General features: G+C 40.3%; 2 long non-coding RNA genes across 8 annotated transcripts in view; one reads left to right on the forward strand and one right to left on the reverse strand.

Annotated features, from left to right (window-relative positions):
* LOC141372736 (uncharacterized) overlaps positions 1–23,477 on the forward strand; it is an 823,585-nt gene that overhangs the window by 123,922 nt on the left and 676,186 nt on the right. The gene's annotated exons all lie outside the window — the stretch shown is intronic.
* The window catches only part of LOC112823178 (uncharacterized), a 166,191-nt gene that overhangs the window by 87,410 nt on the left and 55,304 nt on the right, over positions 1–23,477 (reverse strand). The window contains exon 5 of one of the 7 annotated variants that reach the window (XR_012378244.1): positions 7,140–7,552. The exons of 4 other annotated variants lie outside the window; for them this stretch is intronic. This is a non-coding gene — a long non-coding RNA (uncharacterized lncRNA). Of the gene's footprint in view, positions 1–7,139; positions 7,553–12,271; positions 12,960–16,481; positions 17,459–23,477 lie in introns of those variants that run through there. 2 more of the 7 variants (XR_003207956.2, XR_012378242.1) reach the window with 2 other exon arrangements.

A 23,477-nucleotide genomic window follows, 5' to 3' on the forward strand; every position in this document is an offset into this window, starting at 1 on the left:
AAATCAATAAGACAACCGTATAAACACTCAAGACTTGAACAGGCATTTCACAGGAGAAGATTACAAACCATTAAGCAAATGAAGATGTTCAACATTATTAGTCATCAGAGAAAGGCAAAATAAAACCACAAACAGATCCCATTGTATCCTGTAGGGTAACTGAAATTTTAAAAACTGATACCACCAAGTACGGGTGAGGATGTAGAATAACTGGAAATCTCACACGTTGTGGATGGGCATTAAAATGGGACAAACATTTTGAAAAACTATTTGGTAATTCCTTATAAAAGAAACCCAGAAATTCTACTCCTAGGTGTTTGTTTATCCAAGGGAAGTAAAAACAAATGTCCGCTAAAAGACTTGCATAAGAATGCTCCTAGTAGCTGTATCCACAAAGCCAAAACATGGAAACAACTCCAACGCCCATCTAAAGAACAAAGGATAAATAAATTGTGATACATTTATACAACACGATATTTACTTCTCAGCAACTTAAAAAAATGAAACTATTGATACACGGAAGAAAATGGAAGTCAGGTACAAGTGACAGGAAGTGTAAGGAGAGGCAAAACTAATCCATGGAGATGGAAACCAGAAAATGTGGAGTGGGCATCAACCAGAAGGCGACACAAGGGAAACTTGGCGGTGATGGAATATTCTACATTTTGACAGGGAGGTTGGTTACACACGTATATACATTTTTCAGAACTCTTTGTACACTTAAGTTTTGTGCATTTCATTATGCATAAGTATTGGCTCAATTAGATAAGTGCAAATAAATAAGAATAGCAAAGATGAGACTGGAAAGATACACATAAAGGGCCTTAAACACTGTGCTAAGGAGGTCAGATTTAGCTCTGAAAAGCAACAGGGGGCTATAGACAGGCAACTACTGACAGGCAACAAGTAGGAGAGTGCCTTAAAGACTGCATTCAAGGAAGGTTACTAAGGTGCTTCATATGCAGAAAGAAGGTATCTATCCTAATAGCCATTTTTTATATCAATATCATCAATGGAAATGTTTGAGGCCCTTTGTTGTTAAGCTTAGGATAACACACGCATGAGGACTTTGCTTACCCTCCCTCCACCACTCTATCTCCAAGAGATCCCTTCTATAACTTATTTTGTTCTATAGAAAATTAAAAAGTACAATTTCTGTATCAGAATTATTTTCATAAGTATATTCTATAGGCTGATATGGAAATCTGGAAGAGACCCAGAATTTCATTTTTTTACAAAATGGAGTAGACTCTAGACTCCAGAAAGCAAATGGTTTGGCTTTAGAAATGTAGTTTTAGGGCGCCTGGGTGGCTCAGTCATTCTAAGCGTCTGCCTTCAGCTCAGGTCATGGTTCCAGGGTCCTGGGATCTATCGGGTTGGGTTCCCTGCTCTGTGGGAAGCCTGCTTCTCCCTCTCCCACTCCCCCTGCTTGTGTTCCCTCTCTCGCTGTGTCTCTGTCAAATAAATTAATAAAATCGTTAAAAAAAAAAAAGAAATATAGTTTTAGTTGAGTCCAGGAGCCTTAAGGGGGAGAAAAAAAAGAGTCAACAAAAAAACCATGAAGATTTTACATAAAAATGCAGATCTGTGGTAAGTTACAGCCTGTACTCTCCCTTCTGTAGCAGCTCCCTCTCTTCTGCTCCATGATGTCCTTGTCCCGCACAGAGGCTGTGGCTTTTAATGGAGATGGTGTGGCCTGGAGCAGTCTTCACAATGTCTCTGAGGAGTTACTTTATTTTTGTTAGTGTCGTCTCTTTCATTTATGGTTGTAGAGAATGTAAATTAGGATTAAAGACAAGAGGGAGGAGGCCTTGGACCCATATGGCTCACAGAACATGGTCTGGTTAGGTCTGCTTTGTTTTATAAATATGTAATCAAACTGGATTTCTGGTTACTGGTGTGCTTCCTCCAGAATTTTCTGAAACCACACATTACCTTTCCATCTTCTCCTCTGATAATTTTTCAGAAGCCAAGCCCAGCAGGCCCACCAGTTCTCAATGAAGGAGCTATTTCTATGAGGCTAAGCAAAAATTCTGGTTAAAATGAAACTTACGTCTGCTCACTCAGCTGTATCACTTCAAAGAGAAAAACAAATAAAACCCAGCTTCCTGTCATCTCCCAGCATTAAAGGAAGACAAACTACAATTGCTTTCCATTTTGACTAGAAGCAAAACTACAGATGAATAACATGATAGATCAAAAAGCCAAACAAACTTAAGTAACCTCTTCATCAGCAAAAGTCAACTAGTTAAAGAGTGAAAACCTCCCACGCCGATACCTTCTCTACCTCCCAAAGAAGAAAAAAAAGGAAGAGAAACTCTTCTCTAAACATAACCTAAATAAAACCTTGTAAATTATAACCCAATACTATACCTAAACTACTGAAATCTGCAAGTACTTTTCAACTATTTACAAGGAATAAAAAAGAAACGACTAATAGAATTGTACTCACCATGGAAGCTTCTCCTTTTCTAGAGATGAAATCTCCTCCTGCCACCTGACAGAAGTTTTGACTATTAGTGACCAAAATGGGGACTTTTCAGGTACTTTGAGATAGTCATCACTCTACCCGAACTTTTTCCATCATGTTTTGGGGCAGGATTCATTGGCTCACTCATTCATTTATTCACCATGTATTCATTCATTCATGCAGTGTCTACCCTCTGTCCACAAATATTGTTAAAGGGCCGCCTGGGTGGCTCAGTCGTTGAGCGTCTGCCTTCAGCTCAGGCCGTGGTCCCGGGGTCCTGGGATCGAGCCCTGCATTGGGCTCCCTGCTCAGTGGGAGGCCTGCTTCTCCTTCTCCCACTCCCCCTGCTTGTGTTCCCTCTCTTGCTGTCTCTGTCAAATAAATAAAATCTTTAAAAAAAAAATATTGTTAAACGGCCACATGGAAACATTATACATTATACTTTTATGGTTGTTACTTTTTTTAAAAGAAAGATTTTATGTATTTATTTGAGAGAGAGAGCAGCAGACTCCCGGCAGAGCAGAGCAGGGAGCCCGATGCAGGGCTCGATCCCAGGACTCCGGGATCATGACCTAAGCTGAAGGCAGATGCTTAACCAATTGAGCTACCTAGGCGCCCCATATGGTTGTTGCTTCTTGATGATGCCAACATTTGATCACTTTGTAGAGCAATAGCTTTCTTTCAAAAATTTCCAAACCCATCCTCACCCCTCAAGGTAAGAATAGAAGCTTTTCATAAGAAGGCAACCATGTTCCAATTCCTGTTCTTTTAGAATATAAGTAGAAGGATGTCAAGAAGAGCTGTGGAAACACTTTGATGACAATTACATTAATCAGATCACCAAAGATCATGGGCAAGCCATACATTCTACCCTCAGCATCCTTATCTATAGAAGAGTTTAGAGTATGGACACCTGGGTGGCTCAGTTGGTTAAGCACCTGCCTTTGGCTCAGGTCATGATCCTGGGGTCCTGGGGTCCCGGGATCGAGCCACGTCAGGCTCCCTGCTCAGTGGGGAGTCTGCTTCTCCCTCCCCCTCTGCTGCTCCCCCCCCCTTCTCCTGCTCATGTGTTCTCTCTCTTTCTCTCAAATAAATAAATAATTCTTAAATAGAGTTTAGAGGGCGCCTGGGTGGCTCAGTCATTAAGCGTCTGCCTTCAGCTCAGGTAATGATCCCAGCATCCTGGGATCAAGCCCCACATCAGTCTCCCTGCTCAGCAGGAGGCCTGCTTCTCCCTCTCCCACTCCTCCTGCTTGTGTTCTCTCTCTCACTGTCTCTCTCTTTGTCAAATAAATAAATAAATAAATCTTTTTTTTTAGAAAAGAGTTTAGAGTAATTAAGCGTTTTTTAAATGTGTGGTCTATGGGCTCAAAACTACTTGGGGTGCTTTTTTTAAAAAAAAGTACATTCCTGGGCTCTATCCCTAGAGCTGCTAAATAAGAATTTCTGGGACTGGAGTCCCCAAATCTGCTCTTAAAACAGGCACCCCAAAGAGATTCTCATATGCTGCAAAGTTGACAACCATTGAACTAATGATCTCTAAGGTCACTTCTAGTTCTAAAGGTCATGACCAAGGTCTGCCATGTAGCAGAAACACTGCCTCTGAGAGGTGAGACTTTTTATTGAGGTGGGGGGATGTTGGGGTAGGGAGATAATTTTGGAAAATAGAACTTTACAAATTATACAGTTGAGTATACATAGAAAAATTATATAAAAACAAGTGTGACATTTACCCCCCAGAAAAGTAAAAACAATATTATTTTGAAAGGAATACTTCTAGTATGTTTTGTAATGGCGAAAGCTACTAAGAATAACCATTTTAAAAATGTGTGGTTGATAATTAAGCTATAATTAGAAAGAGTATAAGAAAATAAATTCCACATGCCTCTATTTCATGAAGCAGCACAATGACACTTAAGCAAGCGCTGTTCAACTTAAGTTGGAGATGACAAGGGTTTGCCACAGAATGGAGTAAATATTTCTGGTAGAATGTCTTTAATCATCATTCTGGTGGTGGATTATACTTCATTGCTGATAGAAGGAAAACAAACTGAAGGATCTTAGCATAACTGAGGAAACATAACATTTGGATTTACAGTTTAACGGTGATTGTTTGGAAACTGTCATTTATTCAGCTGTTTTTGAGAGCTGCTGAAATAAAAAGCATATTTCTGGGTCAGGAAAATCACAAAAAGGAAAACATTTTAAAATCCAATAAATCCTGTCACTAAGTAAACCAACCTCTCTAGGCTGGAAGTAGCTGTACACATTCACTGGAATTTTCAGTCTCTCCCAGGAATATAATTAATTATTGAAGAAGCCGGGTTGGATGGGTTGGATGATGTTCTCAAAACAGGCACAGGGAATTCCGGCCATAGCAACACTTTAGGCCACGCCCATTATCTCTTGCTCTGACCTAAAAATTAATTTTGAAAATATATGTGTCCTTCTAATTTTCTGTGTGATGGTCCTCTGGAGGGGTCTAACCTTATTACATCTGCAAACCTGTAGGTCTGTTAGAGCTCCCAGGGCCTCCTGACAAATGCAGAGTTTATATAAGTGTTGTCTACCTACACCTCAGTGAGCACTGCATCCTGTCTGGTGACACCATAGCTATGAACCTGTGGGATGCGCTGCCCAGTACTTTCGTAAATAACGCTATGCATCCCAATCTGTGGCGTTGTCTGGAAAAACCACGTGCAGCCCAGATTTCAACCACTTTGTCCCACTGTCTGCTTAAGAACATTGTTTGCTTGTAGCACCATTAAAAATAACAGGAAGAATACAGGTCTCATTCAATTACTTAAAACTGATCTGTAGGCAACTTCCTCTCCATACCCCCTTTGCGTTAAGTCATTGTGCATTTCTGGTGCTCTTCTCAATCCATGCCCTCTTTGGGTCAGATCAGCAGCTATCCCCTTACCTGCCTAACTGCTACCTGTCTTTCAGTTCTCAGCTTAAACATCACTTCCTTCAGGAGGTTTGCTTGAGTCCCCTTCAAGATCACTCATAGATCTCCATACTTCCCCATCAGTACTTTTTATTTGTTACCACTTGAGTAATCGTCTGTCTTCCCCAATAAATTAGAAACTTGATGGAGTCCAGGACTGGATCTCTCTTCTTTCCTGTTGTATCCAAGGCACTGGAAGGGTACCCAGTATTCCACAGGAACTCAACAAATGCTTCTTAAATAAATAAATGGATTATACTACATATCACATTGCTATAATAATTTGTCTAATAGGCCTTTCTTGGAGAGGACTGTTCTATTCATAGTTGCATGACTAGCACTTAGTACAATGCCCATACCTAGTAGGCAGTTAATAAATATAAGTTGAATGAATGAGCTGCAATCAGCAAATCAGAACAGCTGTATCTTTTTACTGAGCTCATGTGGGCATCTTTGACTCATTCACATTACAGTCCTCAGTTCATCTGCCTAGGACTGTAGACCCACAGGTAATATAGATATGTTATTGTCAATAGAAATATGTTTCTCCCACTGGAAATATAAGCAAGAACATAAATTGGTCCAAGTTTGGTTTCCTCTCTCTTATTCCTCAAACATTATGAGAGTGATATTAAATTATACGTTAGTCTCTGTCCAAAAAGCAGTGGGCAAAGAATATGCTATAAAGAGAGTATTAAAAGAGAAGGAAGGAACAGGGAACTAAGATCTTTTATATACACACATTGAGCCTAACTGTACTACAATAGCTCCGTGAGGCAGTATAATCATGCTTATTTTTGCAGAAAAGAAAAATAATGCTCGGTTGGGAAATTTGATGAAGACTGGTTGGCCACTAAATCCCATATTTTTCCAATTATAACATACTATGTAGGCGCAAAAGAGGCCTTATTACTTCAATATTCTCTTTTGTGTTGTACTTCTTCCACTTATAATTATTTTCTAAACAAATTAGTTAACAATCAGAGCCTACAATGAGCCAGGTACTAAAGCTTTAGATAAACTTCTCTTTGAAAAATTGTATGAGCTTAGTATTGTCCCCATATTACAGATGTCAAAACCGAGTCTCAGAGTTACTTTGAATATAGTTCATAAGCAGTAAGCTACAGAACAGGAATTCAAACCCTGAATTGTATGACTAGAAAACCCCTGGTCTTTCCATTTTACTATGGTGAGCATTATATTTTTGTTTAACTAAAGAAGGATGAAACTTCACGTAATCACTGAAAAATGTCTCTGGATCTTGCCCTTGCCTTGGTTCTGGTAGGGGAAAAACATTCCAGCCCATCATCTGGCACCTTCGACCCCTTCAGTGTATAAAACATGTCATTGTAGTAAGCCCTCAGCCTTTGAGGCAGAAAAAGGATGAATGGAATGGAGAAATTTTGTGCAAGTCAGTTTATATAGAATAAGTAGGAAAAGCTAAGCTATTCAGGCTGCTTTCCCATAATTTTAAGAATGGAATTTACTTTTCTTGAGATAATTTTTAAAAATTTATGTAATATTTTTAAAAACAAGTTCTTTGATCCTAGAAAATATTGAATGTACCTAAAAATAAGAGTGGACTTTTAAAAACATATTTTCCAAACCTAAATGCACAGTCTGATTAAGAAAAAAAAAAGAGTGTAATTAAAGGATAACAAGATGGAAATCTTTGCAATTGGGACTGTTCTGAAAAATCTTGGGACACAGAGTGACCATGACAATCATGTAGCATTTTTCACCTTTCATTATCCTTTAAACAAGTAGTCTGCAGTTCCTAAATGTTGGCAATGCAGTGTTATGAATTTAAACTGATCACACTTAATCATCAGAATCTGTTATTTATGTCTGGAAAAGAATTAAGTCATGCAGAAAATGCCTTATGGTGTCTTTTGAGTGCTCATGCATCAGTACATTCTATTGCCCTGAAAAACTTCTTAGAGGAGAGGCAGTGACAGATTCATATTTGCTTCTTAGGACAGTCATAAATGTGCATCCTCTACTTTCAAGTTTATTTCCATTTGCTCAATCAATGATTCTGCTTCATTCATAAGAATCTGAGAGTAAGGAAATCAGAAGAGATGGATCTAGAAGCTGTTTGCTGCCACTTACTGGATAGCCACTCTTCTTGCCTAAACAAATGGAGAAGAACTTTTAACTCTTTCTTGACAGTCATATATATATGAACCTTCAAATTTCTACAAGTGTCAGAAAAATGTTAGGAACAAAATTGATTAAGAAAATTGCTCGTCAAAGGTTACATGTCTTCTTAATAAAATACACACTCCTTCCTGCTATCTGCTTTATTTTTTTATTTTTTGCCCAGAAGAAGAAAAGTATAGTTTATATCTAAAGTAGAATATCCAGGAAAAAAAGAGAGGATGGGCAGAATACCAAATAGAGTGAGTAAAGAACTAAGAAGAACATTAGTAGTTAATTATAACTCACAGAGTGTTCCAATAGCACAAAGCTACAAAATGGGAAGTTTTTCTCAGAATGAGTATCATCTGTTGCCTTCACAAATGTTTGTACAGTTTATTTGCTTTGGTGCAAAATATTTCAATGGGGAGTCATGTCATCTAATGCAGGTCATTTCCCCCATTACTGTAATACCACAGATCTATTAGAAGCCTTTGAACACTGTCATGGTCAAACAGGTGTCTCATCTTTCTACTACCACATTTTTCACTCTTGATTGTGTCTCAGCTTGTTACTGAAGTTTGCATACTTAAAGCTAGAAACATCAGCTCACTCAAATATCCTACTTGGAGGGTGATTTTGGCTTGTAAAATAATTATAGCCTTTTGTGGACATCTGTGTAAATTTAGTCAGAATGTCTATAGTTCTAATCCCAAATAAAGTTTTATCAAAAAGTATTATCAGAAAAAAATAACTGAGTTGAATTAGCCCTCTATGACATAATGTTATGTATTTGAGCTGGAATCACCTTTAAAGGCAATTAATAATTCTTAGTGGAGTAGGCTAGTAGTTTCTTTCTCTCATATAAATAAAGTATAGGAAGATATTTTTGAAGTAAAGGGTAATGGTGATATTGATGATAATTAACATTACGGAGCACTTTGCATGTGCTAAGCATCTTGCAGACTGTTGCATTTATTCTGCACAACACCATGATGAGTAGGTGGAAGAATAGCATTTGACCAATAAAGAAACTGATGCCCCAAAAGGTAGAGCAACTTTCATAGGGTACATGGCTAAGTAGGGCAGACCTGAGACTCTTACTGACTTTGACAACAGAGCACATCTTTTAATCACTATGCTTTCTTACATCCCCAATTAACTTAAATAAGTATTAATATTCTTGGCATAATACTCTTTCAGCTACCATTTATTGATATTACAATTAATAAAAATATTAGTTTATATATTTTAAAAGATATGTATAGAATAAGCATCTATGTCTCTAAGCCAGATATGTTGCGGGGGGGATTTTGACTCTCAGTGGGCTACCTCCTCCACTCTCACCTCTCTCCTCACTCTCAGTATATCCCAAGAAGACCCTATACTGACCCCTAAGAGTGCTCCTCATTCTGTGTCCCCATAGCAGCAAAGGCAACATCATCCATCTACTCAGTTGCCCAAACCAGAAACCTGGGTATCATCTGGATTTCTCCTTCTCCCTTTCTCTCTACATAAAATCACTAAGACTGCAATATGCTATGTATCTCTTAAACCCATCTACCTCTCCGATAGTACCCTGACGGGGCTCCCCTCGCTTGCTACCCTCCAAACTTCTTCACTCTTCAAACTGTTCTGCCCCAGATCTACTGCAAGTATAATTTCATTCTTCATTCTCTCCCTTGTTTAAAAATTTTCACTGGTTCTGCATTTCTCTTGGGATCAAGTCTCTTCTCAATATGACCTTCAGCAATATGAGTCCTGCTTACCTCTCTAGTAGGAGAGACAGATAAAAAAAAACCCAACAAACTAATAACAGGCTTTTAAAAGTTTCTCTAAATGGTGTGAAGGAGGGGCGCCTGGGCGTTTCAGTCTATTGAGTGTCGGACTCTTGATTTCGGCTCAGGTCGTGATCTCAAGGTCGTGGGATTGAGCCCCATGTCAGACTCCACGCTCAGTGGGGGAGTCTGCTGGAGATTTTCTCTCTCCCTCTGCCCCTCCCCCTGCTCACACACACTCTCTAAAATAAATAAATAAATCTTTAAAGAAAATAAATGGTGTGAAGGAAATAAACAGTTAACTGCAAAAGACACAGTGGCTGGAGGCTGTGGCCACTGGGGCTCCTTTGAGAATAGGGAAACTGATTGAAAATTTAAAGGCCGTAGGTAGGAGAGAGTAAAGCACTACCAAGGACTTGAAAAAAGTCTGCACAGCTGGGGCAAGATGATCAGAGGAAGCGTGGCATGAGCTGAGGTTCACAGCCTTGGACCCTGGGATGGAGTCTGGATTCTATCCAAAGAGAAATGACAATTTGCCAATTAAGCAGATATCCCTGTCTGCTTTGTGGAGGATGGGGCGTTGAGCATACAATAACAGAAGCCAGTAAGGAAGAGATTGCAGAGGTCTAACAAAAAGAAATGGAACCAGACTAGAGTGGTGGCAGAGGAAGGGAAGACTGCTGAGTAGATCTGCTACATGTTACAGCAGGGACTGGCAGGACCTGCCAATGATTTGAATGTGGATGTTCTGGAAAGGAAGGAATATAGGATGTCTCTAGGTTCTTGACCAAAAGTCCTAAGTGGGCCACTTTATGAAAAGGGAAGCTTGGGTGAAGAGCAGGCCTAGAATCAAAAGACTTTTTTGAACATGTTAAGTTTGAGATGCTCATGAAACAATGAAGTGGAAGAGTCAAGAAGGCAACATGGAATCAAGATAGGTCTGGATCAGAAATTTAGAGTGGGAATATGTACCCATATAGATAGCACATGTAAACAGCTCCAGCAAACTTCTCCTGACTTGCAGTCTGGGTTGGGAACCCCTTGTGTCTAGCATCGCACCCTGAACTTCTCTACTGTAAGGATGATTTCATCCTTTGCTGTACTAAGACATCTCACAATTAGCATGTGTTCTCCATCCAACAGTGAGCTAGTTTCATGAGGCCACTGACTGGTCTTTATTCACTACTGTGTTCCCAATCTGGTCCTGTGAATGCTCTTCACCCAAAAAGAAAGTGGATATCCAATATTAGCCCACACTCAATGTAAGAATAAGCTCCACCTCTTGAAGGGAGGAATTTCAAAGAATCTGTAGACATATCTTTTGTTTCTTTTTTTTAAGATTTTATTTATTTACCTCAGAGAGAGAGAGAGAGAGAAAGAGAGAGAGATTATGAGCAGGGGGAAGAGCAGAGGGAGAGGGAGAGAGAGAATCCCAGGCAGACTCTGCGCTAAGTATGGAACCCGACCTGGGGCTCAATCCCAGGACCCTACGATCATGACATGAGCCAAAGGCAGATGCTTAACTGACTGACCCACCCAGGTGCCCCTTGGCAAAATATTCTTTTTTTTTTTTTTTAAAGATTTTGTTTATTGATTTGAGAGAGAGAATGAGAGAGAGAGAGAGACCATGAGAGGGGGGAGGGTCCAAGGGAGAAGCAGACTCACTGCTGAGCAGGGAGCCCGATGCGGGACTTGATCCCGGGACTCCAGGATCATGACCTGAGCTGAAGGCAGTCGCTTAACCAACTGAGCCACCCAGGCGCCCCCTTGGCAAAATATTCTTAAGCTTTTGTTTGATTTGAGTTTATACAAGCAATCTCTGAGTGTGTTGAACTATGAAATTTCATCCTTAGAAAATTTTTGAGACGGCTAGTTACAAACCAAATTCTCACTCTTCTCATATTTGACTGCAAGGTTATCCTTGCTTTGAGCCCAAACTTGGAATTATGAAAAACTTTATAACTAACAGAATTATTCTTACTTCTAAATGAACATACATCAAAGAATACTCAAGAGTGATTAATTTCATTATGAGCTTACACTGATAGTTAAAATAATACTACCTGTCTGCCATCAGACTTCTGGAATAATGAAAAAAGAACCCCACCACTGAAAAAAGAATGCTTGTCAACCTTGCCATGAATAATTCTGAGTTTTAATTGTTAATTTACTTTGGTTATTTTACAATGGGCAGTAAAATGGTTAAGTGCTCTTCTTATCAATATCTATTCTTTCAAGAAAGTTTGCTGAGAAGTGGAAATATTACCCCTAGTCATGAGGTTTTTGTTTGTTCTGGGATTAGTAAGGCAAAGAGAGCCAAAGGCCACCCGTAGAATGTACGTGATATTGTACGTTATCCTAATATATCATTAAATGAAGGCTCTGCTAAATCTTTTTTTTTTTTTTAAGATTTTATTTATTTATTTGACAGGGAGAGACCCAGCAAGAGAGGGAACACAAGCAGGAGGAGTGGGAGAGGTAAAAGCAGGCTTCCTGCTGAGCACGGAGCCCGATGTGGGGCTCGATCCCAGGACCCTGGGATCATGACCTGAGCCGAAGGCAGACGCTTAATGACTGAGCCACCCAGGCATCCCATCTGCTAAATCTTTTTAAAAGAAGCTGGGAGAAGTCCCTTATTTAAATTTGCTTTCAAGAAACTATTTTACAATGTCATACATTTATTATATTTTTATCAAAGCAACAATGGAGATACAAGATCTTCATTTCGATGCTTAACTTGGGTGTTAACTTCCTGTCCTCTTCTGAAAAGAAATTATTCTTTGCTCTCCATTTTCTCTGCCATCACTGAATTTTCCTATACTCAACTATTACTAGTATTTCCTGCTGTTGAAGAGCTGACCTGAGCTTTTCTCTTCACTGGATAAAGTGCCAGATCACAGAATATTGTCAGGTAGACATATTTTCACTGTTTAAAAAAATGATGCTCTGTGAAGCCCGCAGAGAAGAGCAAATCTAGACCCTCAACTGCTTTTGTATTGAGGGCCCAGGGGCCTCTTCCCATTAGATGGTCGTTTGCTTCCTGCTGGAGTCCCTGAAGAGGTGGGTACTCAGTGCCTCAGAAGGCAGCCATTCCATTTTTAGACATCCATAATTATTTTATATAGAAAATTTCTCTTTAAATAGAACAATTCACCTCCCTGTTCTTTTACCTCACTGCTTCTATTCTGTCTCCCGGGGCTGTGCTGCATGATCACACTCCTCTTCTCTGACTCAAGTGCTTCAACTATTTCTCTTTTTCTTGTTGAACAGTGTTTGTTCTTCCAGCCGTTTCTCATGTGTTAGATTTCCTAGATCCTCCCAACCCAGCTCCCTGTATCATACCTTCGGGCCTGCTGTTTTTCAGACACAATCTAAGCATTCAGGGTGGTATGGCTGAAGACTGGCCTGCTGTTTTTCAATAGTGAGCTTTCAGGAATCTGTTCCCAGCTAAGAGTTTGGTCAGACCTGGACCTGCCCCGAGCCCGATCACATACAGGTCCAACTCTGTGGAGGGAGGATGTCCTTACCGACACACACTGGGTGGGATGGAGGCAGCAATAGGACATGACCCAAGGCTTGTTGTGTGGAGTCAGAGGATCACGTGAAGCATTTAGCTCATAATCTGATAGACAGTAAGCATTTAGTAAATGTTAGCCATGTTTGTAATTTAAACATAGAATCCCCCTTTTCTCAACATACTGTGGGAAAGAACTGTCAATTCCTGAATCCTGAATACCAGAACACTCTGAATGCAGCTCAAATCCATATTAACTTTCAGCACTCTCACTGTACATGGCTGACTCATACTGAGATAATCAAAACTCCTCAGTCTTTTTTACATATGATTCTAGTTGACCACATCTTTCTCATCTGTCCTTGAACAGTTTTTTGGTTTTGCTGTTGTTACTCGTAGTGTGTTTTAAAAATGACTTAATCATTGCTAATATGTTAAGTGTAACTGATCATCCCAACCTATAGAAATCATTTTGGATTCTGTGTATTCACTGTACTTCCCAGCTGAATGGAACTACTGGAGAGTCCAGTTGCTGTTGGCATCCCTGCCACTGAGACTTTCCAAGATACTGTGTATTCTTTGCCAAAAAGAACAGCTTTATTCCTAACAGCTCTTTGCCCGGCTGGCCTTGGAGCAGCTCCAAGTTCCCAGTTAGCTTCAGGCTTTCTGCAGGGTTCTAGGCTTCCGTGAATCCTCTGGTGGTTCTTCTTTCTGATGAATGCCAAACAGTGGCCCATGTGTGTTCCGGCCACTTTTCACATATTGTTTGCCCAGTAAAACTGTAGGTCATGTCAATGCCAATGAACTCTCATGCTACCATGTCCCGCGCACTAAGCTCACAGGAGGTAATGGAATTGCTAGAGAAGATATGTATGAGGTTTACGCAAACCCCCACCTGCTGCCCCTTCCATTAAACTTAGACTTTCAAAACACACACTCACATCCTCCTTTTTGAGAGGACAAAATACTTACAAGTCTGTTTCTATCTAATTGGGTTATCTTGGACAAATTAGTTAACTTTTCTGGCCACAACAAAATGAGGGGGTTGAATTGAGATTAACCCAGTTGCCCAAGGAGCAGAATTCTATAGTTCATTTTAATGCTGTTTCCATTGAAAAATTAGTCTTGTATTAGGGCCTCCCTAGATCTTATAGGATTATAGTATCAGCATTTTCCAACTTTATTGTTCATCCATAGCATTGAACTAAGGATGCAAAGTGATCCATGGTGATCATAATTTCCAACACAAGCCTACAGCAAAAGTAGCTTGGGTGTCTCAACAATTTCAATTTTCTGATGCTCCATGTCACTGAGGGCTACTGAAACACATTACCCTACATCGGTCAAAACTACCTCCTCTTCCTCTCTCCCCTTTGTTATGTCGCTCTCTGTAATAGCCTCCTGGCTCACGGTTTTCCTGTCTGTCCTCCACAGTGCTGCCAATGCAGTCAATCAAAAATACAAATCTGATCATGAGGTTCCCTAGACCTTTCAAAGCTCCTTTAGCATTTGACACACAAAGCTCACGTAATCCAGAGCCTCCAGCCTCCTGTCCTGATGTCCTGCCACCTAGAAAGTACAGGTGGAACTGCTGGAAGAGAGGCTGGGACAGTGCGCAGAGGCTGACTACCTGACATAAGAACTTAGAAGATGTTCAAAATCATTAACCATTAGGGAAATGTAAATTAAAACCACAAGGAGGGGGCCCCTAGGTGGCTCAGTCATTAAGCGTCTGCCTTCGGCTCAGGTCATGATCCCAGGGTCCTGGGATCGAGCCCCGCATCGGGCTCCCTGCTCAGTGGGAAGCCTGCTTCTCCCTCTCTCACTTCCCCTTCTTGTGTTCCCTCTCTTGCTGTGTTTCTCTCTGTCAAATAAACAAAAATCTTTAAAAATGGAAAAATAAAAAAATAAAACCACAAGGAGGTGTTAGTGTTACTACACACCTGTTATTACACAATGGCTAAAATACTAGTTACAACACTAAATGCTGATGAGGATGTGGAGAAACTGGATCACTCATACACTGTTGAAGGGTATGTACAATGGTATAACCACTCTGGAAAAACAGTTTGGCAGCTTCTTAAAAAACGCGACCTGCAACCATATGATAGCAATTTTATTCTTGGGCATTTATTCCAAAGAAATGAAAACTTATGCTCACATAAAACCTATGCACGAATGTTCATAGCAGCTTCATCTGTAATAGCCCCAAACTGGAAACAGCTCAGATGTCCTTCAATGGATGACTGGTTAAACAAACTGAGGTACATCCAACATACCATGGAATACTACTCAACAGTGAAGAAGAATAAATTACTGACACACACAAAAACTTGGATGAATATCCAAAGAATTATGTTGAGTAAAAAAAGCCAAAAGGGGGGGCACCTGGGTGGCTCAGTTGTTAAGCATCTGCCTTCGGCTCAGGTCATGATCCCAGGGTCCTGGGATCGAGTCCCACATCGGGCTGCCCACTCCGCGGGAAGCCTGCTTCTCCCTCTCCCACTCCCACTGCTTGTGTTCCTGCTCTCACTATGTCTCTCTCTGTCAAAAAAAAAAAAAAAAAAGCCAAAAGGTTACATGTTATATGATTCTCTTTATGTAATATTCTTGAAATGAAAAACTTTTAGGAATAAAGAGCAGATTAGTGGTTGCCTAGAGTTAGGGAAGGAGGATGGAGGGAAGGAGGGAGGTGGGTGTGGTTAATAAAAGGGCAACAAGAGGGATCCTTGTGATGGAACTCTTCTTGATCTTGACTGTGATGGTGGACACATATAAGATGAAATTATATAGAACTACACACACACACACACACACACACACACACACACACACACACAGTGAATATGAGTAAAACTGGGGAAATCTGAGTAAGTCTGGAGGATTATATTAATGTCAATATCCTGGTTGTAATACTATACTATAACTTTGCAAGATATTACCATTTGGTGAAACTGGGCAAAAGGTATATAGGATCTCTTTGTATTATTTCTTCCAACTGCATGTGAATCTACAATTATCTCAATGAAGATTTCAATTAAAAAACAGATCTCTGAAGAGAATGGACTGGAATTGAGGGCAGGAGCTGTTAGAGTGGATGCAGGGAGACCGATTATGAGGTGATTACCATGAAGATAATGATGACTTGGGCCATGTGGGTTGCTGGGGAGAGTGACAATGGAGAGGGCGATAACTGGGTTTGATGTGGACCTAGAGTCTACACCTTTGACTTTTGAGAGGAATTTTCCCAGAGAGCTTCCCAAATCCCCAAATTTGTTTTTGTTGTTGTTTTTAAGATTTTATTTATTTATTTGACAGAGAGAGAGACAGTGAGAGCAGGAACACAAGCAGGGGGAGTGGGAGAGGGAGAAGCAGGCTTCCCACGGAGCAGGGAGCCTGATCCCAGGACCCTGGGATCATGACCTGAGCCAAAGGCAGACACTTAACGACTGAGCCACCCAGGCACCCCAAATCCCCAAATTTGTAAAAACCATGATAATATATAACAATGATGTTAATTTCAATAATGTATACTTAAAAATTCATTAACATTCTTTATTTCTCTTGGCCTCAATGATACAAAAACAAGAACAAAGCCAAATTATGAGTGGAGACTGGGCACCTCATCCCTCTCCCCATCTCCTTGTGAGTGGAATCTGGTGCCAAGCCTTCCTGCTGTCCCTACCCTCACCAACCCAAACACCTACAAACCTAGCACTGTCCCCATTACCTCACCCCTCTCCATCTTTACTTTGAGTGACAAAGTGATAAGGAAGATGGCAGGGTCAAGTTTGCTTCCTATTTCCCCAGGCATCCCAGAAACGTACCATCTCACACAGGCCACACCTTCTTCTCATTACATGTGTCTTCTTCCCACCCTGTGCCTGAGATTAAGCTCCATTCCTTCAATATAATATGCTTTCTGCACAGACCTCTGAGGTACTTTTACAAGAAATGTTAAATTTCTGAGTACCAAAGGTCTACCAACTCTGCTATTGTTTCCATGTGGAGGGGACAGTGTTTTTCTCTGGTGAGATAAAATGACTTTTATCCAGAAATGTCTTCAGAGCCATGAATAATAATTTAAGATCTAAACAAGATCCTGGCCCCAAAAGATAGGAAATAATTCAAAGAAAGAGAAGTACAATTCTAAAGCAAATGTTAAAAAAAAAAAGATAAAATGATAAATGCAACACTTACCTACATTTATTATATTCACCACACTAAAAATGAGGAGTACCAAGCTATGTAGCTGGGAACTATTATAGATTATGACTGTTTTCACATCACTGGTTCACAGTGACTTGATTTTTAGAAAAGCACTGGACATCTGGCCCTTAGTAACTCCACTGTGGCTTTCAAATATCAGGCCAGAATGGAAGGAAGTGATGAAGTCCAGAATATTCCTGGTGAAACTAAAAAGGACAGTTCAACTACCGGAGGGTGCAAGAGGCCTCTAGTCCACTGGGTTCCCAAGTGATCAGACACAGAAGACATCAGCTATAGAACAGCTAAGTCCTTAGGAAGTCACTGGGAAAGTTGCAAGGGTGCTGAATGATCCATTTCCACAGGCTGACAGCTGAGTTACAGCTTTAGGAGATTTGAAACTGAAAAGAAAGTTTAGAAATGAGTCAAATGCCTGGATTCTTCAGAGTGGCATCGACTATCACCTCTGAAATGGAGTGGGAGGTGACAAAGCTACTGGGAATGAGAATCCTGTGGAGAACTATTAGAGCTAAAAATAATAATAATAATAAAAAAACACAAAATCATACTAGGGACCTGAGAACACAAGATAAAGCTCCAAAAAACTACATCTCTTTGTTTCATGACAATTCACTATCTTATCTACTTCTTTACCTCTTGAAAAATGTACTTTTAAATTTTATTTTATTTTAGGGAGAGATCACACACATGCCGGTGGTGCAGGGCAGGTTGGGGGATGCAGAGGGAAAGGGAGAGAGAATCCCAAGCACAGAGCCCAAAGCAGGCAGCTCCGTCTCACTACCCTGAGATCATGACCTGAGCTGAAACCAAAAGTCTGACGCCCAACCAATGCGCCACATAGGCCTCGGGAAAAATGTACTTTTAAAAAGATTTACTTTGTAGCATAATGTAGGTGAAGATACATACATAACATTTTCACTGTTGAGGCATTTTCCTTAAAACTGCTGTTTCTTTCCCATCCCACCCCCCCCTTTCTCTCTGTATTTTTGTCCATATACAAAAAATCATATATTTTATTTTTATTTATGTATTTATGTATGTATGTATGTATGTATTTTAAAATATATTTTATTTTTATTTATGTATTTATGTATGTATGTATGTATTTATTTTAAACTTATCTTTTTTTTAAAGATTTTATTTATTTGACAGAGACACACAGCGAGAGAGGGAACACAAGCAGGGGGAGTGGGAGAGGGAGAAGCAGGCTTCCTGCTGAGCAGGGAGCCCGATGCGGGGCTCGATCCCAGGACCCTGGGATCATGACCTGACCCGAAGGCAGGTGCTTAACTGAGCCACCTAGGGGCCCCCAAAAAGTTATTTAAATATCACTTAAATTTCTAAACACTTGATAAAATTTGAAGTAACCTTATCCTTTAACTTCAAGCTCATGCTCCCTTTCTTTCTGAAGCCTTCCTAAGAGACAGTGTCTCCCCCTCTGTGTCCCACTCCTCCATCTCTTAGATAGTAAATATCTGCTTCCTCACCTGACCCCCTCGTTTGTTCATAGTGGAAACTGTCAGGGCCTTTTTCTCACCTTTATATTTTTCAGATGACTACAGGACCTATAACATAGTCGGACTCAATAAAAATCTACTGAATAAAAGAGAAACCAAACAAAAATGGACCTGGTAGGATTGATATTAAACCATTAAAATCATCAGCTCCTCTGATCACATGATTTGCAAGGCCTGTACAAAATTCCAGAGCAAGGAATCATCACTGGTGTCCCTTGTCATATCACTTGCATGCCTGCTTCTAGAAAATACTGTAGAATGGCCTTTAACTAGGGTGGCAGTGCTGAGCCTCTGTCCCATCAAGCTTCTTGAGCAGTTTACGCATTGTCACTAAAAAGAAAAACAAGGTCTTCTCATTGTAGCATGGCAAAAGTCACCACCTATCCCAAAGTCACTGCTTACAGCTGATAGGTCTCACTAAAATCTGCTTTGGGGGAACTTGGCTGGACATGGATATTCAAAACACAAAACACACAAAGGCAATGAAATACATAAATAAATACACATATAAACAATCTCAAACTCAGAAAATATACACGTATAATATAAACAACTGTTTTTCCTTACCCATCTGAGAGTAAATGGCTGACATTATGCTCCATTACTCTCCAACACTTTTGTATTTCCTATAAATGAAAACATTCTCCTATATAACCGCTAAAATCAGGAAATTAATATTGATACTTTAGGGTGCCTGGGTGGCTCAGTTGTTAAGCGTCTGCCTTCGGCTCAGGTCATGATCTCAGGGTCCTGGGATCGAGCCGCGCATCGGGCTCCCTGCTCGGTGGGAAGCCTGCTTCTCCCTCTCCCACTCCCCCTGCTTGTGTTCACTCCCTCGCTGTCTCTCTCTCTCTGTCAAATAAATAAATAAAATCTTTAAAAAAAATTGATACTTTACTCTAATTCTCAGGTTCTATTCAAGTTCCTCCAATTATCCCCAAGCATGCACTTTGTAAGAAAAAGAGGCAGTCCTAAATCCAGATCTTGCAAAACAGACAACACCTTTAGTTATCATGTCTCCTTTGTTTCATTCTATCAAAACAGTCCTTGGTCTTTCCTTGACTATCATAAGCACGATACTTTCAATGTTTATAGGCCATTTATTTTGCATAATGTTCTTTAGTTTGGGTTTGTCTGATGCCTCTTCATGATTAGGTACCTGTTAATACATCTTAGGCAGGAATACCACAGAAGTGATGATGCGTTTTCATTTTATCCTATTCAAGTGACACGTGATTTGTATTTGTACCATTACTGGTGACATCAGCTTCAATCACTTGTTTACATTCCTGTCTGCTTGGCTTCTGCACTATGAAATTACTTTTAATAAATATTTTGTGAGGAGGCTTTGAGATTATATACCACTCCTCATCAAACTATTAATTTATTCACTACTTTTTTTATACCTGTTTGAACTCATGGTTTCCTACTTTATTGAATACATTATAGTCTATGCTTCATTTTCTTGCTCAAATTGCCCCACCTTTTTCCAGTAGGAGCCCCAACAAGGTGGTGTTTGTGTTCCCATCATTCTTTGAGCACTTCTTTATTTCAGGCTCGACAAGAGGTTCTGGGCTCATCTTGTATTTTCCCTACCTCAGTACTAAAGTCAACCAATTCTCCAAGGACCTCTGAAGAAGAGTACTTAGAAACTAAGATCTGAATGCTAGATGTACTCAATGCTTTTGGGATGCCACTGCTCCCAGACTCTCTCAGTGGACAGAACTAGGAATATATGTATTTGAATATCTCTCCCCTCTCTTTCTTTCTCTCTCATCTGTTCATTGAAAACCATGAATTCATACCCCAATCCTCAATTCCAGCCCAACACCATTATCCTTAGTATTTTCTTACTTGATCAATCAATGTAATGATTCCTCCATGGCTGACACAACTACCTCCATCCATGTGGATGCCCCATGCCAGACAGCTCCTTCATACATACACACTCCTCACCTTGCTGAGGCTCTGACACCCCACCCAGGCCACCGCCAATCTATTCATGCACTGGAACCATGCACAACCTTGCTCAATCCCACCTAATAGCTTTTAGACCAAACTGAACAGGGCTCAATTCCTAGTCTCTGGGCTGTGTCCATGACCTCCTGCTCTCTAGGTATACATCTTAATATAAACTGGGGCTCCAGGCTACAGATTTTGTTAGCCTCTTCTCAAGAACAATGAGGCCTACTACAGCCTAGGGCTTTAGAAGCCGTGAATCTAACACTCTCTCACTACCTCAGATGGGGCATCCTTACTCTCTGTTACCATATAAGAACCACAGGCCTGGCCGGCTTCCTAGCAGGCCTAGAGTGTGTCAGGCCACACCTTCATCATGCCCACTGCTGTAAGTTTTCTTCTCTTTCTGGCCCATAGACCTTTAAATCTTGTTTTGAGGACTGCCATATCTTCACAGATTTCTCTTTTTGTACTTTATGTAACATTGTTATCTATCTGGAATACAGAAAACGAGACAGAATCTGGGAAGAGTTAAGAAATGGGAGAGGGTTTCCGTATCTTTGAACAGGATGATAATATAGGTAGAAAGGGTCATAAAAAGTTAAAGTGCCAAAATCTTGTTAAGAAGCAGTATGGAATTAGACTTCTTTATGGTAATTTTTATTATGATGATTATAAGGTCTGTGGAAGAGAGTGAGAAGGCCGCTGCTTGAGGGGCTCCACGCGTCCGGCCCTCAGCTTTGCAGGACGGTACACCCAGAGCTGATGGGCTCTCAGAATGTGCACTGACCCAACTTCATTGGCTTCACTGTGATGCTGACAAAGGTAAAGCTTCAGGCCCATCTGCCTGTGCTCGTCTGCCGTGGAAGCAACTTCATATTTGCCATTTCATATTCTTTTTCTCAAAGAGAGCCCCCCTAATTCTAAAAAAAATGTTTACAATTCTGGATCTGTCCCTGCAAGGAACTTTTGGTTAAATCACAATGCAAATTTCCAATGAAGGAAGATAATTTTCTAGAGAGCATTCCAGTTATCAGTGGATAGAAGTGTTAGGAGGCTGAATAAATCTTCAGAAGGTTGCTGAGGTTGCTTAGGGAGCCAAGAGAGATGGGTGGTCTTGGGGGTTAGTTTATGTAGACCATGTAAATTTCAAAGCCATTCTCACCCACCTACAGACTGTGTCTATAATTCCTGTGTGGTCGGGGCGCCTAGGTGGCTCAGCCGGTTACGCATCAGACTCTTGATTTCGGCTCAGGTTATGAGCTGAGGGTGGGGAGATACAGCCTGCTTGAGATTCTCTCCCTCCCTCTCCCTCTCTGCCCTGCTCTCTTCTCTCATGCACATGTGCTCTTTCTCTCAAATGAATAATAAAAATAAAATGAAAAAATAAAGATTCATGTGTGGTCAGTTCAGTATATCTCGACTATCTCTTTCCAAAAGAATATTTGATTAATTCTGTCCAAAATCTTACTTAATGGCTTTTTCTTTCTTTAGGATTTTATATATACCACCTCCTGCCAGTTCTTAATGAACATATTCTTTCTTTGTTAGGGTGTAATATAACTGATTAGGTAACAGCTTTCAAGATTCCTCTACCCTGCTTGCCCCTTGATAAAAATCTGACTATTCCTAATCCTTTCTACTTTATATAATATCATCTCCCAGGGTTGGTTAATTCTATCATCCACTCTACAGATTTGCTGCTTCCAGTTTAGTTCTCTGAAGGCCATCTTGTTTCCCAGGTTATAGGGTCATCTATTTTCCCCATGCATTAAGTCTTGAAACTCTAAGCACAATTTGATATTAAAAATCGTTAAATAATTTAAAAATTGGGGAAAATTCTTACAGAAAGTAGACATGTAAAAAGTCTCTCCCTTTATTATCTTTATTGGGGAAAGATTCTAGAAGGCCGCAAATCTAGAAAAGGCACCTAAATTATATTATCCAGACAGCAAAAGCAGAATACCCACAAATAAGCAGAAGATACATTTTACACTTTCTTTAGGTGTAATTTCAAGTGTTGCGGATTAATTCCATTGCAGACAACCACTGCTTTAGATCTATAGCACACAGAGCAGTGTACATAAAGCAGTAACAGTAGAAGATATCCTTTCAAAGAGCGCAAATCTAACTCAAGAGCAAAACATACAAATGATTCTGAAGTTATTTTCAAATTATCAGTAATGATAAACAATGACTGAAGATAAGCCAAAGAGGTGAAGCCTGAAAGACATTAATAATAAAAACAACAATGATGATGATGGCTATCATTTATTGAAGTCCTACTATGAGACGCCACCTACGGTGATACTCTTAATATCTACATTTTACAGATGAAGAAACTGAGGTTCAGAGAGGTCTGTCCAAGATCACTTGGCTAATCAAAAGGAAAATTATGGCTCAAATCATTCCTCCACATGGGCTGGGCAAAGGTTGGGGGAGGGGAGGAATCCAGAGGAAATGAAGTGAACAAAGGCACTCAAGGACTACCAGGCTGATTTAGTGAGCAGGCAGCAGAAGGGAGAGGGAAGGAGTCAGCTGGCAGCTGAGAGGAAGACAGGGCTGAGAGGTTCTCGTAAATTTAGCCCTTCGGAGCTGATTTGAGAAGCACACAAGGATCAACCAAGGAGAGTGGTTCTCTTCTCATACAGCATTTTGCAGACCTGGAATCTAAAGACCTGGTGGGAAATGAAACAGTCTTTGCAACCAGTAGTGTCATTAAAGAACAGTTGACATTGAAGATTTACCCATCATCTAGGAGGTGCCTAGATAAACAATAAACAAAGATATGAGCAAGACAGTAACAGTTTGGTGTAAATGCTATGAATGCAACAAACAGGGTGACAACAGAGTAACTGGGGCAGGGGAACCAATTTTAGATAGGGAGATGTTGACCAATGTACTTTTCAGGTGGCCCTCTTCA

This window comes from Callorhinus ursinus, unplaced genomic scaffold (genome assembly GCF_003265705.2).
Source record: "Callorhinus ursinus isolate GAN/ISIS: 27379988/994484 unplaced genomic scaffold, GSC_fseal_2.0 scaffold5, whole genome shotgun sequence".
In the NCBI taxonomy this organism is placed as follows: Eukaryota; Metazoa; Chordata; class Mammalia; order Carnivora; family Otariidae; genus Callorhinus; species Callorhinus ursinus.